Genomic DNA, 8,438 nt, shown 5'->3' with positions numbered 1-8,438 from the left:
CCCCGCAGAGCCCCGGAGGCGCCCCCCCCCCGTGCGTGCCTTGCCCTGCTCGCCGCTAGGTGGAGCCCCACGCGCACGTGAGGCCGCCCGGGCCCAGGCTCGGCTCCCCGGGCTTTGACCTCCTGTCGCGCCCGAGGTGAAGGGTATTTTCCGTGTCGGAAGTGGAAACACACAGGTATGTGCCCCCGGAGGTTTTCCCTTAAGCCCAACAAGACAGGCCCGGCGCCCTAACCAGTCCCTCTTACCCTCTCACGGAAACGCGGCACTGTGTTCAAACAACCCCGATACGTCGTCTTACGCTTATACGCCCCCCCCCTTTTTTTTAAATTTTTATTTATTTATGATAGTCACAGAGAGAGAGAGAGGCAGAGACACAGGCAGAGGGAGAAGCAGGCTCCATGCACCGGGAGCCCGACGTGGGATTCGATCCTGGGTCTCCAGGATCGCGCCCTGGGCCAAAGGCAGGCGCCAAACGGCTGCGCCACCCAGGGATCCCGGTCCCCCCCCTTTTTAATATACTTTTTAAAAGATTTATTTATGTATTTGTTTGTTACTTATTTATGATAGCGAGAGAGAGAGAGAGAGAGAGAGAGAGGCAGAGACACAGGAGGAGGGAGAAGGAGGCTCCCTGCAGGGAGCCCGAGGTGGGACTCAATCCTGGAACCCCGCTGTCACACACCAGGCCGGAGGCCGAGGCTCACCCGCTGAGCCCTCCTCCCCCCCGGGGGGGGCCCCCATACCGACCCCTTGAGGGGAGAGCCGCCTAGTCCCTGCTTCGCATCGGGTGGCCTCTGGGACACGTCCTGTGCCCGTTCTGCAGAAGGGTGTGAAGAGCGGTGTGAGCAGTCCCGTGACAGTCGCGTGTGCCCTGCAGACCCCACGCCCAGCCCTGGGCTGTAGGTGGCGCTAAACCGCTATGCCACTGGGGCTGCCCCCCCCCCCCTTTTTTAAGATTTTAAAAATTTATGTATTCATAGAGGCGGGGCAGGGGGCAGAGACACAGGCAGAGGGAGAAGCAGGCTCCATGCAGGGAGCTGGACATCCAGGTCTCCAGGATCACACCCCGGGCTGCAGGCGGCACTAAACCAGGGCTGCTCTCTAGCTCCATTCTTTACAACCACCTGACTTTGGCTGTGAAACACACGTCAGACTGTAGTGTAATAACCTTGAATTTCATCTCCTTAGAGTCATTTTTCTCAAATTACAGAAAGAACACATATCAGGAATACAGTAGTGGGCTTCACTTACAAACCAACAAGATGTTGGTGAGCCACCCTGAGAAGCAGGCACGGGGTCTTGTGCCCTTTGGCGTTCCATCTATACTAACTTGCTGTTTTGACTCTTGTCAAAGCAAAGAGAGCTAGACGTCAAACGTTTACTGTGATTTCATGGGCAGGAATGAGCTTGCAACACTCAGCTTGTAATCCAGGTGACTGGACGGTAAGGAGCTGAGGCCCCAGGTTATTTGGGGTTCCCAGAAGACACCGTCTGGAGTAACCCTGTGAGGAGTTGCAGCTAAGTGGGGCTAATGTGGGGGCTGGTCCCCAGATCCTGCAGACACTCAGTTGCAGGATGTCACATATGTCGGTGTCTGGGACTTTGCAGGTCAGTCGTGCAGGCAAGAGCCTTTTGGGGTCTGTGTAGAGACTGAGCTTGGAGTCTTGGTACTTTGTGAAAATAGTAGGCTTCCTTTTTTTAAAAAGAAGGCTCCACACCCAACATGGGGCTCAAACTCACGACCCAAGATCAGGAGTTGCCCCCTCTACCCGTGAGCCAGCCAGGTGCCCCTAAATGTGTTTTCCTTTCTCTTCGAAGGAGAAGGATAACCTCAAGGGGGCTCCCTGCCCCGCACGCAAGCTGCGGCTCTATCTCCCTGCCCCGAGGTCATGACCCGAGCAGAAATCAAGAGTAGGCTGCGTCCTGGGTGGAGCTGGCCAGGTGCTCCCAGTCTCCCGTTTTAATTAGAGCAGTTTTAGGTTTCTGGGAAAACCGAGCTCCCACGTGCTCCCGTGCCCTGCACGGCGCCCCGCTAACGCCTCGCGTCGGGGCAGCACACCTGTCACGGCTGGGGAGCTGGCTGGGGTGCGGGGCTGCACACTGAAGTTGGCGCTGTGTGCACGTCCTGAGCTGTCACCTGGAGCCCTCTGTCTGTCTCGGGACCCGGTGGTGTGTGATCCTCCTGTCCTGTGGGGCCCCTCTGGGTTAGGACACTAGCGATAGTGTCTCAGGCTCTTCTTAGTTTTGGTGGCCTTGCCTGCCTGAGGTGTGCTGCTCAGGGACCTGGCCGGATGCTTCTCAGTTGGGGTCTGTGAGAAGTTTCTCTTGTGCTGAGGTGGGGAGATGGTGACCCTTCTTGTGCGGTGACCTTCCCGGAGGTCCCCCTTCTCTCCCTGAGACAGAGAGGACCTGGGGGGTGGGGAACAGAGGAGAGGGAAGGAGGGGGCAGAGGATGAGCATGTGACACACGTGTCTGCAGGACCCACAGCAGCTCCTGGATGGCAGAGCACTGGTGTCACAGAAGTGGCCCACAAGGCAGGGCCGAGGGAGACGGGGGCTCAATATCCTTGCGCCCCCGGTGATAGCGTCTGTGGGGAGCACCTGGCAGGGAGCACTGCCGCCCTCCTCGCTTGCAGCCTCCTCTTGGGGGGCAGCTCTTCGGTTGCTGGAGGCTGGGCATCTCCCTGCCTCAGCCCATGTCCCGGGATCCCACGGGCACCCTGGCCAGCCTGCCGTCGCCCCATGGGGCTGGCTCTTCAGGGAAGCTAACGGGAATATGCATTCAGGCCGCTGTCCCCTGCAGTCTCCCTTCGGTGTTTCTGGAAGCTTCGTCGTGGCTGTGGGGGGACTCTTAGGGCCTCAAGGTGCAGACACTTGAGGTGCGCCTTTACCTACTTTATCCCTCAGGACCCAGGTGAGGCTTTGAGGACCCCATTTCTGCTGGTGCAGAGGACAGGTGGGAGCAGCTGGGCTGGGAAAGGCAGCTCTGCTCCCCGGCCAGCGCCGGTCATGGGGGACCTATTCTGCTGAGGATCGGGCTGCGCAGGGACCGTGGGAAGGGAACGCTTACGCGCACACCGGACGGAGGGGTGTGCTTTAGCAGCTCGGCAGGTACTCTGGGTCCAGTGGCTTGCGTTGGACCGGGTGGGGGAGTCACTGGAAGACCGGAACCTGGGGGCCCCACTCTGGGACATGACCTTCACCCTCCCAGCGTATTGTTGGGAGAGCAGCCTGAAGCCCCATGGCCGCCTCACACCTTGCTGCTCCTGGTGACACCTGGTTTTTCGTAAAGCCCATTGTGCTCTAAAAACGTGCATTTGGTTTCACTCTCTACTGACGTGTCTTTTTTTAAAGATCTTATCTAGGGGATCCCTGGGTGGCACAGCGGTTTGGCGCTTGCCTTTGGCCCAGGGCGCGATCCTGGAGACCCGGGATCGAATCCCATATCAGGCTCCCGGTGCATGGAGCCTGCTTCTCCCTCTGCCTGTGTCTCTGCCTCTCTCTCTCTCTGTGACTATCATAAAAAAAAAAAAAATAATAAATAAATAAAAATAAAGATTTTATCTATTCACTTGACAGAAAGAGCATGAGCTGGGGGGCAGGGGGCAGAGGCAGAGGGCGAAGCAGACTCCCTGCTGAGCCGTCCTGGGACCCAGGATCATGGCCTAAGCAGAAGGCAGACAGACGCTCGACCAGCGAGGCCCCCACGCACCCCGCACTAGCACACTTTAACTGAGCGATGATCGGGGCTCCTGGCTTCTAGTGTTCTCAGCGAGCCTCTAGACACGGGCTGCTGGACAGCTTTACACACCTGCCTGCAGGACTCGACCGAGCAGGACGTGGCCGGTGGTCCTAGCTGCCTCTGGACAGCCTTTCTTGACCATTTACCCGTAGCCTTTTCCAGACCCTCTGCCCGTCTATGTCCCTCACTCTGTGGCCTTCCTAGGTGTGGTTTCCTCTAACGTTTAAAGCAGAAACTGAATCAACCCTGCTCTCCAGAAATTGAACTTTTGTGGTTTGTCTTTTTTTGTTGTTGTTGTTGTTTGTGGCTTGTCTTCAGAAAAACAAACCAAATGTTGAGTTGGGCTCACGTGGACCGCTTCAGCTGTGGTGAATAGCCCGAGCTTCCCGTTTTAACATGCACGTGTCTCCTTTCTTTCTCCCCAGTGGGGGCTGACAGAACCGCCGTGCATGACCCAGGCCACCCCATTTCACTGCCTGTGAGCCCACAGCTCTCCGTGTAAGAGAAGAGTAAGGGAAAGGAAGGCAGGATGGCCCCTGCTGGCCCTGCTCCCATGAGCCTTCTGGGAGATGGGCTCACACATGGTCTGGTGTCTCAGGGACCGGTCTAGTGTTTATTGTGGAGAAAGACTGCTGGGGTTCACACTCTGGTGGTGTCCTTTCCTAGCTGTATTGCTTTAATTTTTCTATGCCCTGCTTTCCTCACTTGTGAGCTGGGGTTAATGGTCTCTACTCCACAGGGTGCAAGGATGAGATAAATTAATAGATGGGAAGGGCTGATGGTTAGCACCATGTAACTGTGAGCCTGGGACAATGGTGATGATGACAGTGAGGCTGGTGATTGATGGTGGTGGGGATGGGGATGGTGTTGGTGGGGGTGATGGTAGTAATGGTGGTGGTGATGATCATGATGGTGGGGATAGTGGTGACAGTGGTGACGGTGTTGTGGTGAGCCTCACAGCCTTGACTGCACCTTGTCCTGAAGCTGCTGCTGCTGCTAGGACACAGCCTGAGGATTCTGATGCCGATCTCTCAGAACTAGTTCTAGCTCCATTCTTTTTTTTTAAATATTTTATTTATTTATTCATAGAGGCACACACACACACACACACAGAGGGAGAGAGAGAGAGAGAGGCAGAGACACAGGCAGAGGGAGAAGTAGGCTCCATGCAGGGAGCCTGATGCAGGACTCAATCCTGGGACTCCAGGATCACGCCCTGGGCTGTAGGCGGCGCTAAACTGCTATGCCACTGGGGCTGCCCCCCCGCATTTTTTTAAGATTTTAAAATTTTATTTATTCATAGAGGCGGGGCGGGGGGCAGAGACACAGGCAGAGGGAGAAGCAGGCTCCATGCAGGGAGCCCGACATGGGACTTGATCCCAGGTCTCCAGGATCACACCCCAGGCTGCAGGCGGCGCTAAACCAGGGCTGCCCTCTAGCTCCATTCTTTACAACCACCTGACTTTGGCTGTGAAACACACGTCAGACTGTAGTGTAATAACCTTGAATTTCATCTCCTTAGAGTCATTTTTCTCAAATTACAGAAGGAACACACATCAGGAATACAGTAATGGGCTTCACTTACAAACCAACAAGATGTGTGCACACTTAAGTAAATTAAATGATGATGCAAATTATAAAAAGGCTCACTGCTTGGTCCTTTTTGGTGCCCCAGTGCATTTTTCTATGAATTGACAAAACCTTTAGGTTGCAGATATTTCCAAGCACATGTCTCTTGAAGGCAGTTAAGAACACTTGTGCCTGTTTTTGTTTTTATTTTTGGAAGGGAAGAAGAATTCCTCTTACTCCAAGTGGAAGAAACTCTGATGTGTTGGGATGGGCACTTTGACTTTTGTTATTGTCATAGTAATTTATTAGGCGCCCTGAACACAACCATGGTTTTGCTGAAAGGGTAAACTGTGGAGAGGTGGGGGCTGCAGGTGAAGGGGAAGGGCTGCAGGCATAAGCAGCTGCTTATGTAAGCCGCTCGGGATCATTGTGTAACCAGGGCTCCAGGAAGCAATTGGCTGAATGGTTTCCATCAGAGGATATTCGGCTTCTTTTTAAAGATTTTTAGTGATTTATTTGAGAGAGAGAGAGAGAGAGAGAGAGAGAGAAGGAGCAGGGTGGAGGGGCAGAGGCAGAGGGAGAAGCAGATACCTCACTGAGCAGGGAGCCCAACCAAGTATCGATATCAAGACCTGAGCCAAAGACAGATGCTTAAACGACTGCGCCTCCCAGGCTCCCCCAAGGGTGTTTTTCTGACCTTCACTTCCTTACACAGCCTGGACAGTGAGTCTGTGTCCTGGCCAGGGGAACAGGGAGGATTTGACATATACAGCCCACGCCCTTCCCAAGCTCTGTCAGTGGCTTCCTCGGGTAAGAACCCAATATAGTCCCTCTTGTCTGCTGCCCTGGGGGCCACACTCTTCTGGTTCCTCCTTCACTGGGTGTTCTAAACACCCTCACTTGGGAGATCAAGTGGCTCTTAAAAGATCTGCTGGGCCTGGTCTTAGAGGAAAGAACAGAGGGAGCTCACACGATGGTGACTCCCATTGGCTCAGGAGGGCTTGGTTACAGCTGGGTGCTGAGGTGATTGCATCGTGGTTAAAGGACTTGAAGGCGAGCAGGATGTGCCATTCCAGAATATACCGGTTTGGCATGATGATTATTCTGAGGTGAAAACAATTGAGAATCAGCAGATATAGAAGGAATTCTTGTGGAGTTTCCTTGTCTGAATACAGGAAGCAACTTCTGGGAAGTAAGGCTGCCTTAGATTCCTTCTTTAGGGTGGGTCTACTCTCAAGGGAGTAGCACAGATAACACCTATCCTAAATCCCTTCTCCGGGGTGGCTTTATGGCCCTGAAAGAGACAGAGGCCACTTTTACCTGTGTAGACAAATATTATCACATACTTCCTTATATCTCAGTTATTTTCCTGTAACACATTTGTCTTTCCTAAAGAAGGCGATTTGTCTTTCTTTTAAAATGGATTTTTCTCAGGACACCTGAGTGGCTCAGTTGGTTAAGCATGCGACTCTTGATTTTGGCACAGGTCATGATCTCAGGGTCCTAAGATTGGGCCCTGTGTCCGGCTCCATGCTTAGCAGGGGGTCTTCTTGTCCCTCTCCCTCTTCCTCTGCCCCATCTCAAATAAATAATTTTTTTTCAAATAAATAAACCTTAAAAAAAAGATCTTTCTTTCCTCATCCTTTTCCCTACTAAGTTATGTATATAAATATCTAATTGAAACTGCTGGGCCAACTACTTTTCTTGGCAGCCACGTACACATAACTAAACTTTTTTCTTCTGTTAATCTGTTGTTTGTCAGGTGAATTGACAGGCCCCACTCACAGAACATAAGAGGCACTCTTGCAACCTTCACAGAGGCTCCCTAACTTGGCCAGACATACAGGTGGGGTGAGGGAATGGGGGTGAAAGGGATGTGGGGGTGGGTGGTGGGACCAAGGACCCCTCCACCCTCCATCAGCCTGTTTTCCCCTTATGTGGGACATTGTGCTCACAAAACTCAGCAGAATGAGTGAAAAAAATCAAGACTGCTCATCATCTCCTAGTCAGACATCACCCTGTTGGGGAGATAAGAAAAGGGGCCCCAGTTGAAGGCAGGTGGGGGCCTGGGCAGCAGGCCACGTTGTGCACTTCCACAGAGTGGGCAGCTCTTCATGGCCTCGAGTGGCTATTGGCTATTGGAAAATTAAAAAAAAAATTTTTTTTTAGTTTTTTTCTTGTGTTTGATTTACTACTTTTTTTTTTTTTAAAGATTTTATTTATTTATTCATAGAGACACACACACACAGAGAGAGGCAGAGACACAGGCAGAGGGAGAAGCAGGCTCCATGCAGGGAACCCGACGTGGGACTCGATCCCGGGTCTCCAGGATCACACCTCGGGCTGCAGGCGGCGCTAAACCGCTGCACTACCAGGGCTGCCCTTGTGTTTGGTTTAAATCGGTTTTAATTTTTTTTTTCGGTTTTAATTTAAATTCAAAATGTCCTGTGTAAGAAATGAAAGGGAGATTTGACACATGTCACTACTGTACCCCACGCTTGTCAACTCCTTGGTGCTCAGAGAAAATTGGGAGCCCCTCATTGCCTGGGCCAGTAGAGACTCCAGGGGCTCACCAGCTCCAGCGAGCTTCCAGCAGCAGGAAGACTGGGAGTGGGGCAGTGCTGTGTAGGAGCAGCCATTTGTACCTTGGGAGGCCTCACCCCTGCTCTCTTACCTGCCGGGGCAGAGGTGTGCTCACATGGCTGGGATGTTTATCATTTGGAACTCACAGGTATGCATGGCCATGCCCATATTTTCACGGAGATACAGAAAAATGTGGTTTCTCTATTTTGGGTAGCTCCTTTTAAGTTATGCTGGTGTTTCAGGGAGAGACACTTTAGAATGTCAGAAATTTAAAATGCAAAGTGCTGTAATGTGGCTCTTCTAGTCTCGTGTGCTGAGAGCATGTCTGTTGAGGGTTATGTGCACCCTGCTTTTGTGGAAATGAGTCCAAACTGTGTATTTATCATAGGCAGAGAACTGAAAAAGCGTAGAGCCCACTGTGCAGGGAGTAGAGCTGGTGGCACAGCCTTCAAGTGGTAGAAGGCATCTTTGATGTTTGGTATTTGTCGCTATTTTAAGCATAATGGTGATATCTGGTATCGCTACGTACTGTCTGTCTGAAGCATAA

The sequence above is a fragment of the Vulpes vulpes genome, chromosome 3 (assembly GCF_048418805.1).
Source record: "Vulpes vulpes isolate BD-2025 chromosome 3, VulVul3, whole genome shotgun sequence".
Classification (NCBI taxonomy): Eukaryota; Metazoa; Chordata; class Mammalia; order Carnivora; family Canidae; genus Vulpes; species Vulpes vulpes.
This window is presented reverse-complemented; position numbering follows the sequence as displayed.